We start from the raw sequence: 9,665 nt of genomic DNA, 5'->3' as shown, positions 1-9,665 counted from the left end.
GGCTACAGCAGTGAAAAGTGTGGTACCGATTGGTGTGCTCTCGGGGTTCTTGTACATGTAGCATAGATGACCTCTACAGTGGCCCTCCCACCTTCCCACCTGCATTAGGTGTTGTTTTTTTTTGTAATTTATGTTTATGTATTTATTTACTGTTTGAACTTATTTATTCTACGTATTTATTTTTTTGGCTGCACTGGGTCTCTCATTGCTGTGCACGGGCTTTCTCTAGTTGGCGGCTAGCGGGGGCTACTCTCGGTTGCGGTGTGCGGGCATCTCATCGCGGTGGCTTCTCTTGTTGCGGAGCATGGGCTGTAGGCACGTGGGCTTCGGTAGTTGAGGCTCACGGGCTCTAGAATGCAGGCTCCGTCGTTGTGGCACATGCGCTTAGTTGCTGCACGGCATGTGGGATCTTCGCAGACCAGGGCTCGAACCCGTGTCCCCTGCATTGGCAGGCGCCACCAGGGAAGCCCTAGGTGTTCTCATATAGAGTCTAAAAACAGAGAGCACTGAGAGAAGGTAGTGGTTATTAAAGGCTCAGGATCTAAATTCTACCTGTCTCTACACCCCTTCCCAGCTGTCGATTTGACCCCATTTTTGAATGCTGACCTCATTGTTCAACTTTTCTCTGCCGTCTGTATACTCACCTTGAAAACTTGTTTCTGTGATGCGTTGAGCAGACACAGGGTGGCAGATTGCAGAGGTGGAAGCTGGTGGTCGGATATTTGTGGGCTGAATCTCCTTCAGTCCCATTCCCATTTCTGGTTGCCCAGAGGCCCTACTTCCTGTGTGTGACGCCGAGCCGTAGGATTGCGGGCAGGAGCCAAGTTCTCCATACAGTAAAGACCCCAGTGTGCCTTGGTTATAGTAATATACCTGGCTTCCTTCCTGGCAGGGAAGTGACAGGCGGCTATGCCCCTGCTTTGTTCGTGGGCCTCCTGATCCAGCAGTTCCCTTGGCTCTGCCCCTGTCGTCAGCTGCCCCTAGGATAACTCTGAGCCCTAGCCACTTCTCTGGTAGATTTCCCTATTCCCCCACTACAGTCACACCTGAATAAGGCAACTCAGACCTTTCAGAGATGTGTCCTGAACCTCTTGTTTTCTGAAATACCTATCTGGTGGTTGTGAGACTTAAGGCCAGCGTCCCCGAGAGACTTTTTCTATTTCTCCTAGTAAACCTAGACTCATCTTCTGTCACCTTCAACTCTACTCCAATTGTGTTCTTTCAACCCAGACCTCTGACCCTGCTTTTTACTTCTGCCATTTCATCCTCGCTCCTGCTTCCTTTCCTAAATCCATACGTCTCTTTTGGCCTTCCTAGCCCTGGGCCAAGTTCCTTCCTCTTTGCTCAGTTTTTACCCCTTTCCTTCATTCTCCCATCCAACTTTCAGTCCTTCCTTTCTCACGCCCCAGTTAGCAGCATCTGAAAATTCGAAAGGTTTGTTACTCGTCTATTAATTGTATTCCATTTACTTATTCAGTTCTATACCTGTCTTACCTGTGTATGGAAGAACAGCTGGTAGCCAAGGTGGCACCAAGAATCCTAGCAGCTCTCACTTGACGTATCCGTAGTAGTCGGCAATTTCCATTTCGTTTTCCCTCTCGGTGAAAAATTGCAGCTTGCCCGAAGAGGTGTATCTGGCAGCATTCTCCCGTTGTTGTTGAGCCCGCCTCTTCATGGCCTCTCGCTCTGGCCTCTGCTCTTGTTCGATGGGCTTTGACATGACTGGCTCAGGCACGTTGGGTTCCCTCCATGGAACTCGTTGCTTGCTGAAGTCTTGGAGTAGAAATTGGGTTTGGAGCTTGGGTGGGGACTGGCGCTTATTCACAGCAGGGGGAACAGGCTCCCCCGCTGGAGAGGAGCGCCAGATGAAGTTTTGGAGGGTGCAGGCCTAGGAGCAGCAGACTGAGGGACACGAGGCTGGGTATGGTTGGTCCAAGCCGGTTGGGTTGGGTTGGTCACAGTTGGCTGAGCTGGTTTGGCGGGGCCTGGCAAAGAGGCAGGAGCTGGCTGGGATGAATTGGCTGCAGCAGGTTGAGCTGAGTCAGTAGAACCAGGCTGGGCACGGTAAGCCCCAGCAGGCCGATGTGAGGCCAGAGACTGTGGCCTCCGAGGAGCGGGTCGAGCTTGAGGCTTGTCCCAGGCAGAAAAAGGCAGAGGTATCAACTTGACCTTCCCAGGAGGAGGCCGCTCATACTGGGCTGGAGACGGACACTCTGTTTCAGCACTGCTGTCTGGTTTCTGGGCTTGGACTTGCGTTTTCTCAGGACCCTTCCCCTCACGTGGGGTATGCCGCCATGGCTGGATAGCTGGGGGTGGCTGGGGGTCTTTGGGGTTGCTTGACTTTCCCAAGAGCCGACAGGAAGAGAGCCCAGTTTTCGTCTCATTCTTCTTCCCCAGCGCATGAAGAACCTTCACAGACTCCAGCATGCGCACGCCAAGGGAGGTTCGAGGCTTTTGAAAGCTCTGTTGGAGAAGCTCAGTTTGGTGTTCCTTTCGCTTCGTGTGGGGGATTGCTGGCTTCTCTTCTGCCTTGACTTTGTTCCCTGACTGCTTGTTCTCCTCAGCCTTGTTTCTCCCTCTGGTCCTTTTGGTCTTTTCCTGCCCGTGGCTCTTAGTTTTGCTGATCTTTCTGGATGCAGCTTTCTGAGGTTTGCCTTGAGAGTGCTTGGCCGTGTTCACAGGAGCCCTGTCACTGACTGCAGCGTGGCATGTAACCACTTCTCCCCCTAACGGGCACTCTGGATTCTTTGGCTGGATTTTGGCCTTGGGAGCGCCACTGATAGGCTCAGAGGCTTTCTGTTTGTTCTTCCTGGGTTGATCAGAGGGAACCTTTATGACACTTGGCTTTTCCTGCACCTGATTCACCTTAATGGCTCTGGTGTCTTTAGCTTTGATCACGTTGGGACCTTGGGATTGATCAAGATCTTTCAAAGGATTAAAGAGCTGGGGAAGGTGAATATCCTCCGCCAGTGTAGTAATGTCTGCAAGACCACTGCTAGGTTCAATCCCATTTTCAAGTGTCCCTAGGTCCTGACGACTCCGGCTGTTCTCTCCCAGATCAGCATTTTCAGAACCAGGCTGCTCCTCTTGGCTGAGGGGATCGGTGCAGGCCAGCGGCTGGTGAATATCAGGGATTCCTAAAGGGAGTAGTGGAGGATCTTGGTTCTCTGTTGGGATCTGGTAGGCATCCAGAGGCTTTGAAAGCTTGGTTTTGATATCATCCACGTGCTTACTCTCTATTTGTCCCTGGCTTGGAGCTGGAGGCAGGGCCAGGAGACGCCTGGCACTCTGGACTGGAGCTGTCACTGAAATGTCCCCAAGTTCAGATGGTGGGTTACTCTCAAGTATGTGGCTGTTTCTGCTACTGCAGGACTTGGGGAGTTCTTGACTTTGTGTCACACAAAACGTCTGGCTTGGAGGTTGCAATCCCAGGGAATTTTTCATCACCAGGGGGGAGGTCTCCATCCCTACAAAGGGATCAAGGGAGAAGTCAGTCCCTGGTAAGTGAGATGCTCCCCCTAAACACCAACACAGCAGTCATGTACCTTTCAAGGGGTTCAGGGGCAAGATGGGCAAGGCATTTCTACTAACTCTTCTTAAGGATCACGGACAGTGCCCTATGCTACGAGGTAAGCGGTGACTGTTGTAATTCTTACTGGTGAGCCTTTCCTGTCGCTGATTCTCGGCTCGCTTTGTATTTCATAGGACTGTTATAAGTCCAATACAAAATGAGTCTTATTTTTAAAAACCTGAAATGTTTTACAAAGCCTAGCATTCTCATATAGGGTCCTTTCCATTCTCCCCACTTTCCCGAGAGGCCAAGAACACGTCACACCATGAACTAGGAGAGGGGGTAGAGCCCTTGCTGATGAAACACATCAACAAAGACAGAGTCTTAGCCTGCTTGCTCTCTGGACAGGATCTCGGACCACAAGGTCTTCAATCCTGGTATAAATGAAGGAAGTGAGGACAGTTCAACTGGCACTCACATAACAAGAGTTCTGAAACACCTTCCGAAGAGACTATAGCAGTAGATGAGGGAAGGGAGTGCTACAGTGTGGCAGTACAGGGGGAACGATCGGCTACAGCAGTGAAAAGTGTGGTACCGATTGGTGTGCTCTCGGCGTTCTTGTACATGTAGCATAGATGACCTCTACAGTGGCCCTCCCACCTTCCCACCTGCATTAGGTGTTCTTTTTTTTGTAATTTATGTTTATGTATTTATTTACTGTTTGAACTTATTTATTCTACGTATTTATTTTTTTGGCTGCACTGGGTCTCTCATTGCTGTGCACGGGCTTTCTCTAGTTGGCGGCTAGCGGGGGCTACTCTCGGTTGCGGTGTGCGGGCTTCTCATCGCGGTGGCTTCTCTTGTTGCGGAGCATGGGCTGTAGGCACGCGGGCTTCGGTAGTTGAGGCTCACGGGCTCTAGAATGCAGGCTCCGTCGTTGTGGCACATGCGCTTAGTTGCTGCACGGCATGTGGGATCTTCGCAGACCAGGGCTCGAACCCGTGTCCCCCGCATTGCATTGGCAGGCGGATTCTTAACCACGGCGCCACCAGGGAAGCCCTAGGTGTTCTCATAGAGAGTCTAAAAACAGAGGGCACTGAGCGAAGGTAGTGGTTATTAAAGGCTCAGGATCTAAATTCTACCTGCCTCTACACCCCTTCCCAGCTGTCGATTTGACCCCATTTTTGAATGCCGACCTCATTCTTCAACTTTCTCTGGCGTTTGTTATACTCACCTTGAAAACTTGTTTCTGTGATGCGTTGAGCAGACACAGGGTGGCAGACTGCAGAGGTGGAAGCTGGTGGTCGGATATTTGTGGGCTGAATCTCCTTCAGTCCCATTCCCATTTCTGGTTGCCCAGAGGCCCGACTTCCTGTGTATGACGCCGAGCCGTAGGATTGCGGGCAGGAGCCAAGTTCTCCATACAGTAAAGACCCCAGTGTGCCTTGGTTATAGTAATATACCTGGCTTCCGTCCTGGCAGGGAAGTGACAGGCGGCTCTGCCCCTGATTTGGAATCTGAGATGGTGTTCCCTGAGCAAGGCTGGCAGAAAGCGATGGATGTAGAGGGACCATGTTCTTGGCGTCTGAAGTTTTATCATACTGGGCTGCCAGAAACATGGAGGAGGCAGCTGTGTGGCGGTCAGTGAGTGCCAGAGTAAAGTCTCCGAGTGAAGAAGAATTCTTTTCAGTGCTTGCTGTGATGTCCCACTCAAGAACACCTGGATAGGAAGCAGCTGAAGTGGAGATCTGGCTGTGGTCAGTAACTCCAGATAACATAGTCGTGCTAGAATGTTGGTAAAGGTAGGCACTACCCATGAGTGTCTGGAAAGGGGTACCGGTAGCCGATGCCGAACTGACGGCAGGGGCAGAGACTCTGGAGAAGTTGCAGACACTTCGTGTTAGGGAAGTTGCATTGCTCACCACAGGAGGAGAATGCTGCAGAGAATTTAGAGTTCCAAGTAGAGATGGATGTTGGAAATTTTCTGTAAGAACAAGAGGGTCATGAAAAACTCAGGGAGGTTGAGAAATTCTCACTACGTTTGAGGAACGGCATCATCTGAAGGTTCTTGCTATCAGGACACCTCTACTATCACTACTTCCTGAGAAACCCAAAATCAGACAGTTAATGATGGCTGTAAGGACTGAGCAGTTTTCCACTCTTCTCTATTCACTGCCTGTGCTCCCATCTTGGGCACAGACGGGCAGAAGAGCCAAGTGGTGTGGTTCAGAGATTGTTCTCTAGGCTGGAAGCAACCTTCTCCCTGCCCTGTCTTTCCCTTCAGCCTGCACTCGTATTGACTTCTATGCTATTTCCTAGACTGGAAGCATTTTAGAACTAGGAGGCCCTTAGAGAACTTCGATGTTCTCAGTCTCATTTCGTGAGTAAGGAAACTGAGGCTCAGAGAGGTCGGGTTGACTTGTTCAAGTTCTCTCATTATGTTAGTATCATTACCAGGTTTCAGAACCTAAGTATCCTGACTTCCTTGCCAGGACTCCACTCTGAGCATGATACTGCCAGAAAGCAGGAGAAATAGAACTTATAATATAGGCATTTTTTTTGTCCATTAGAAAACAGTACGGCTATTACCATGGTCGTCTTCAGTGTCTCCCTTTGCTTGTGCAGTTCCCACGCTATTACCTAGAGGTGACGTACAGCTCAGTCCAACTGGTGAATTGAAAGAGTCATTTTTGCCCTCTTCAAGCCTGGTTTCTCATCCTACCTCAAAATGATTACCCGAAAGTGGATTTCTTAAGTGCTTTTGGAAAGGGAAGAGTTATCTGATTACTTCAGATTCCTCACCTGTAAAGTGGTTATAACACCACCACCAATAATAATAGCAGTAATAATTAATAGATGAATAAGCTGATCTATTGCGTATGATTTATATGGAGGAAGATACAATAAGTTCTAGAAAGACAAAGAAAAATCATGACAAGCATATTACGTTAACGAAAAAGAAATCCATAGATATTAATGAAAACTGGGGTATGTGGCAAGTATCGAAGCCTAATGAATTTACTAACAAATGGCATTCTGTACTATCCATGCAATATTATGAAAGTGAATTTTGCCCACTCTATTTTAGTGAATACTATTAACCAGAAGACACGATGGAGGTGATAGAGGTGAATGAATTCCTAGCCAATGCATACAGACAGAGAAGGTATGTCAGTAAAAAATGCATAACAAGCAACAGAATGCAATAAATGTGCATGTATAGGTAGCCACAACACATATAGACAAGTATTTCAATGAAAACCGGTACGAAGCAGACAGCAAAATAATAAGTGTAAAAGAGTTTCATTATTGTGCTCCTTCATATTTTTACCCAGCAAGTAAGAGGTATTAAGCCTAGGAGAAATATATATTTCAATGAATATAGCTTATATAATAAGCAGAAAGGAAGCTTAAAATGTATCAGGAAGGTTTTTGGATTTATCCTAGAACTTAGATTAGAATCATCTTCAGCATCCAAGAAGATGGCATCCCAAAACCTCAAAAAACCATCATGCCTAGAATCCAATTAAAAAAGATTTTCAAATGTAAGAAAATCCACAGGACTCCACAATATGGTTTTCGATAAATGTGGATGTTTGTTTGTTTTGTTTCTTTGGCCGCGCCGCGTGGCCCTGGCCGTGAAAGCACCGAGTCCTAAGCACTGGACCGCCAGGGAATTCCCTAAGTGGGGGGAATTAGAGATGTGGGGCTTGACTTTTTCTTCTTCTTCTTCTTCTTCTTCTTCTTCGGTAGCTAAGATCTACAAGCGAACGATGGCTGTTGATCAATGTGCTCTCTGTGTTAGGAAGGAAATAACTGTAAAAATGAAAAGCAGCCTTGCCTTAGAACCTACATATCACACCAAGGAAAATAGTCCTTCTGATTCAATTTAGAAGATATCACTTAAAATGTTGAATTGGTGAAATGTCTACCTAGTTTAAAAATTAGAAAGAATAAAACACTGAAAAGCAGCCCCCTAGATAACCACTGTGGTTGCTTGTTTATAGGAGGCATCATTTCTAAAACGTATTTCTAAAATGTTTATATTCAAAACTGTCAAGTGGCCAACTGTATTCAGAGAGGCAATAAAAGAAAGAAAACGGAGTATGACTTTTCTGATAAGCTGCCTTTCCTGGTGATCCCCTGTTCTGGCCTTACTTTCCTTCTTAGTCTGTTAATGTAAGGGTTTGCTACCATCAACTTGGTTTTGCCCTGCTCTGAGCAGGTTTCCCTCTGTGCTGTTTCTGCTTTAATTGAAAATCTTTGGTTCCCATCAGCATTCCATTGCAAACTCCGTTTTTCTTGAGAGCTCCTCTATGCTTTCCCTCTTCATTCTTACATTTTCTCCCATCTCTTGGTGCCTGTTGGCCTGTGCTAATGAAAACCATCCTAAACTTCCTTACGCTCGACTCTGTGCCTCCCTGTAGAGCCCAGTACTCTCCATCCTCTCTCCCTATTCTCTCTTTTCAACTAGTCGAAATCCTAGTGGAGGGAGACCATTAGAGATGAAACATCTTGGTATATATTGCTAGTTTTCTATGTCCCCTGGCTTTTCTGTGTTTCTGTTGAAACACTCTTGAGAAGTGTCTGATTTCGTTTTCTACATGGGTACCCTTTAAGGCTCAATACTGGAAAAGAAGGGGATCAGAGTGATCAACCCAACGTGGTATCCTAACGTAACAGTTAAGGAAAGCAACAGGCTTTGTGAGACAGCCAGTGATTTGTCCAAAGTCACACAGATAGTAAACGTCAAAGTCAAAACTGAAATTAGGTCTCCAGACGTGTAGTTCAATACTTTCCCTCATTATTCCATGCTATTTTGAATCTCCTACTCAATTTAGGGGCAAAAGAAATCGAACGCAAAACTTTCCAACGTTTCTTTTCTTACCTGACATGGTCAGAGAAGAGGAAGCATCCACTGCAGGTACCAGGGATGAGGAGACAACACTAGAGGATGTCCGAGTGGCTGCAGCTGAACGGCGCACGTGTCCAGTACAGAGGTCACTGGTTACTGGTCCAAACAGCTCCACGGAAACCCCAAGACTCTACCAAGTGGTAGTAGGTTTGGTAGGAGAGTGATGTCACAAAGCAGGCAGTTGAAAGGTATGAGAGAGCCAATAGGGAGGTCCGATCCCCAACAGGAAGGCGGGCTTGGGTGAAGAGAGTGTAGGAGAGCTAAAACAACACCTGAGTTTCTGAGCTCTGGGGAGGAAATCCTAGAAGACAGATTTACCTCCCCCAGGCTCTTCCATTAGGGAAATCATTGCCACATTTCTTACAGACGTTCATTAATACACTGAACTAAGAGTTACTTATATTCTACAGAGTATTCTATTTTATGTATCATATACTTAGAGCTATATAGATCTTCTTTAATTAATAATCCTTAGGAAGGAAAGAGCCATCTAGTTTGAACTATTACAGTTGTTCTGAAATCATATGTGTCTAATGAGTGAACTGATAGCAGCTTTTAAGGAGCCAAAGTAGGGATTAAGAAGCTCTTTTTGTAACTTGGTTCAAGAGTAGGGTGAAGTTTGTTGAGTGTACCTTGTGGAGAATGTTGTGGTCCAAGGCTCTTCTCTTTTAGTTTCTTCTCCTTGACTCCTACCTTCCTTGGGCTGGGCTAGGCTGGGGGCCAGGTTGGACTTGCGACTTAACATTTCTCTTCCGCTTTCTCTTTTTTTTTTTTCTTCCATTATGGGCATTGCTTCGAGGACAAGCCTTGATCTTGCATTGGACGTTACTTCCTGTCACCTTCCAGCAGCAGGAGTCTTCTTTTCAGTGCTTGATGCTTCACGAAATAGACTCTGCCCGTTGGCAGCAAATACCAGAGAGCTAGGAGACAGAGCTGGTTGCAGACCTTTCCTCTTCCAGCCTTTGGTTGCAATTGTTTGGCCCATAATTTGCTAGCTCTAGTTCCTTGGGCCACACAGGTATCCTGCCATCTCCAGCTCTTGTTATATGTGAGAGACATTCTGAACACTGTCCCTTTTTCTTTGCACAGAAGTATATACAGTGTGGCAGTTACTGTAATCTCCTCCGCCTTGCAAACAGCCACTCTAGAATCTTGGACCTCTAGGACTCTCTGTCTTGCATGCTTGGGGGCAAGGCCAAGCAAAATGAAGAGGAGAATAATTAGAGAAAGAGGAGGACG

At 47.1% G+C, this 9,665-nt stretch overlaps 1 pseudogene across 1 annotated transcript; it reads right to left on the bottom strand.

Moving 5' to 3' along the window:
- Positions 1 to 1,515: 1,515 nt before the first annotated feature.
- On the bottom strand, positions 1,516 to 8,520 carry LOC309622152 (uncharacterized protein C2orf78 pseudogene; annotated as a pseudogene). The gene is made up of 3 exons: positions 8,400 to 8,520; positions 4,746 to 5,495; positions 1,516 to 3,467 (listed from the first exon to the last, which is right to left on the bottom strand). The product of its transcript is annotated as an uncharacterized protein C2orf78 pseudogene (transcript).
- Between the last annotated feature and the right edge of the window lie 1,145 nt (positions 8,521 to 9,665).

The sequence above is a fragment of the Balaenoptera borealis genome, assembly GCF_965194805.1.
Source record: "Balaenoptera borealis genome assembly, contig: HAP1_SCAFFOLD_1647, whole genome shotgun sequence".
In the NCBI taxonomy this organism is placed as follows: Eukaryota; Metazoa; Chordata; class Mammalia; order Artiodactyla; family Balaenopteridae; genus Balaenoptera; species Balaenoptera borealis.
The sequence above is the reverse complement of the archived record's forward strand: the minus strand, read 5'-3'. Positions and strand labels throughout refer to the sequence as shown.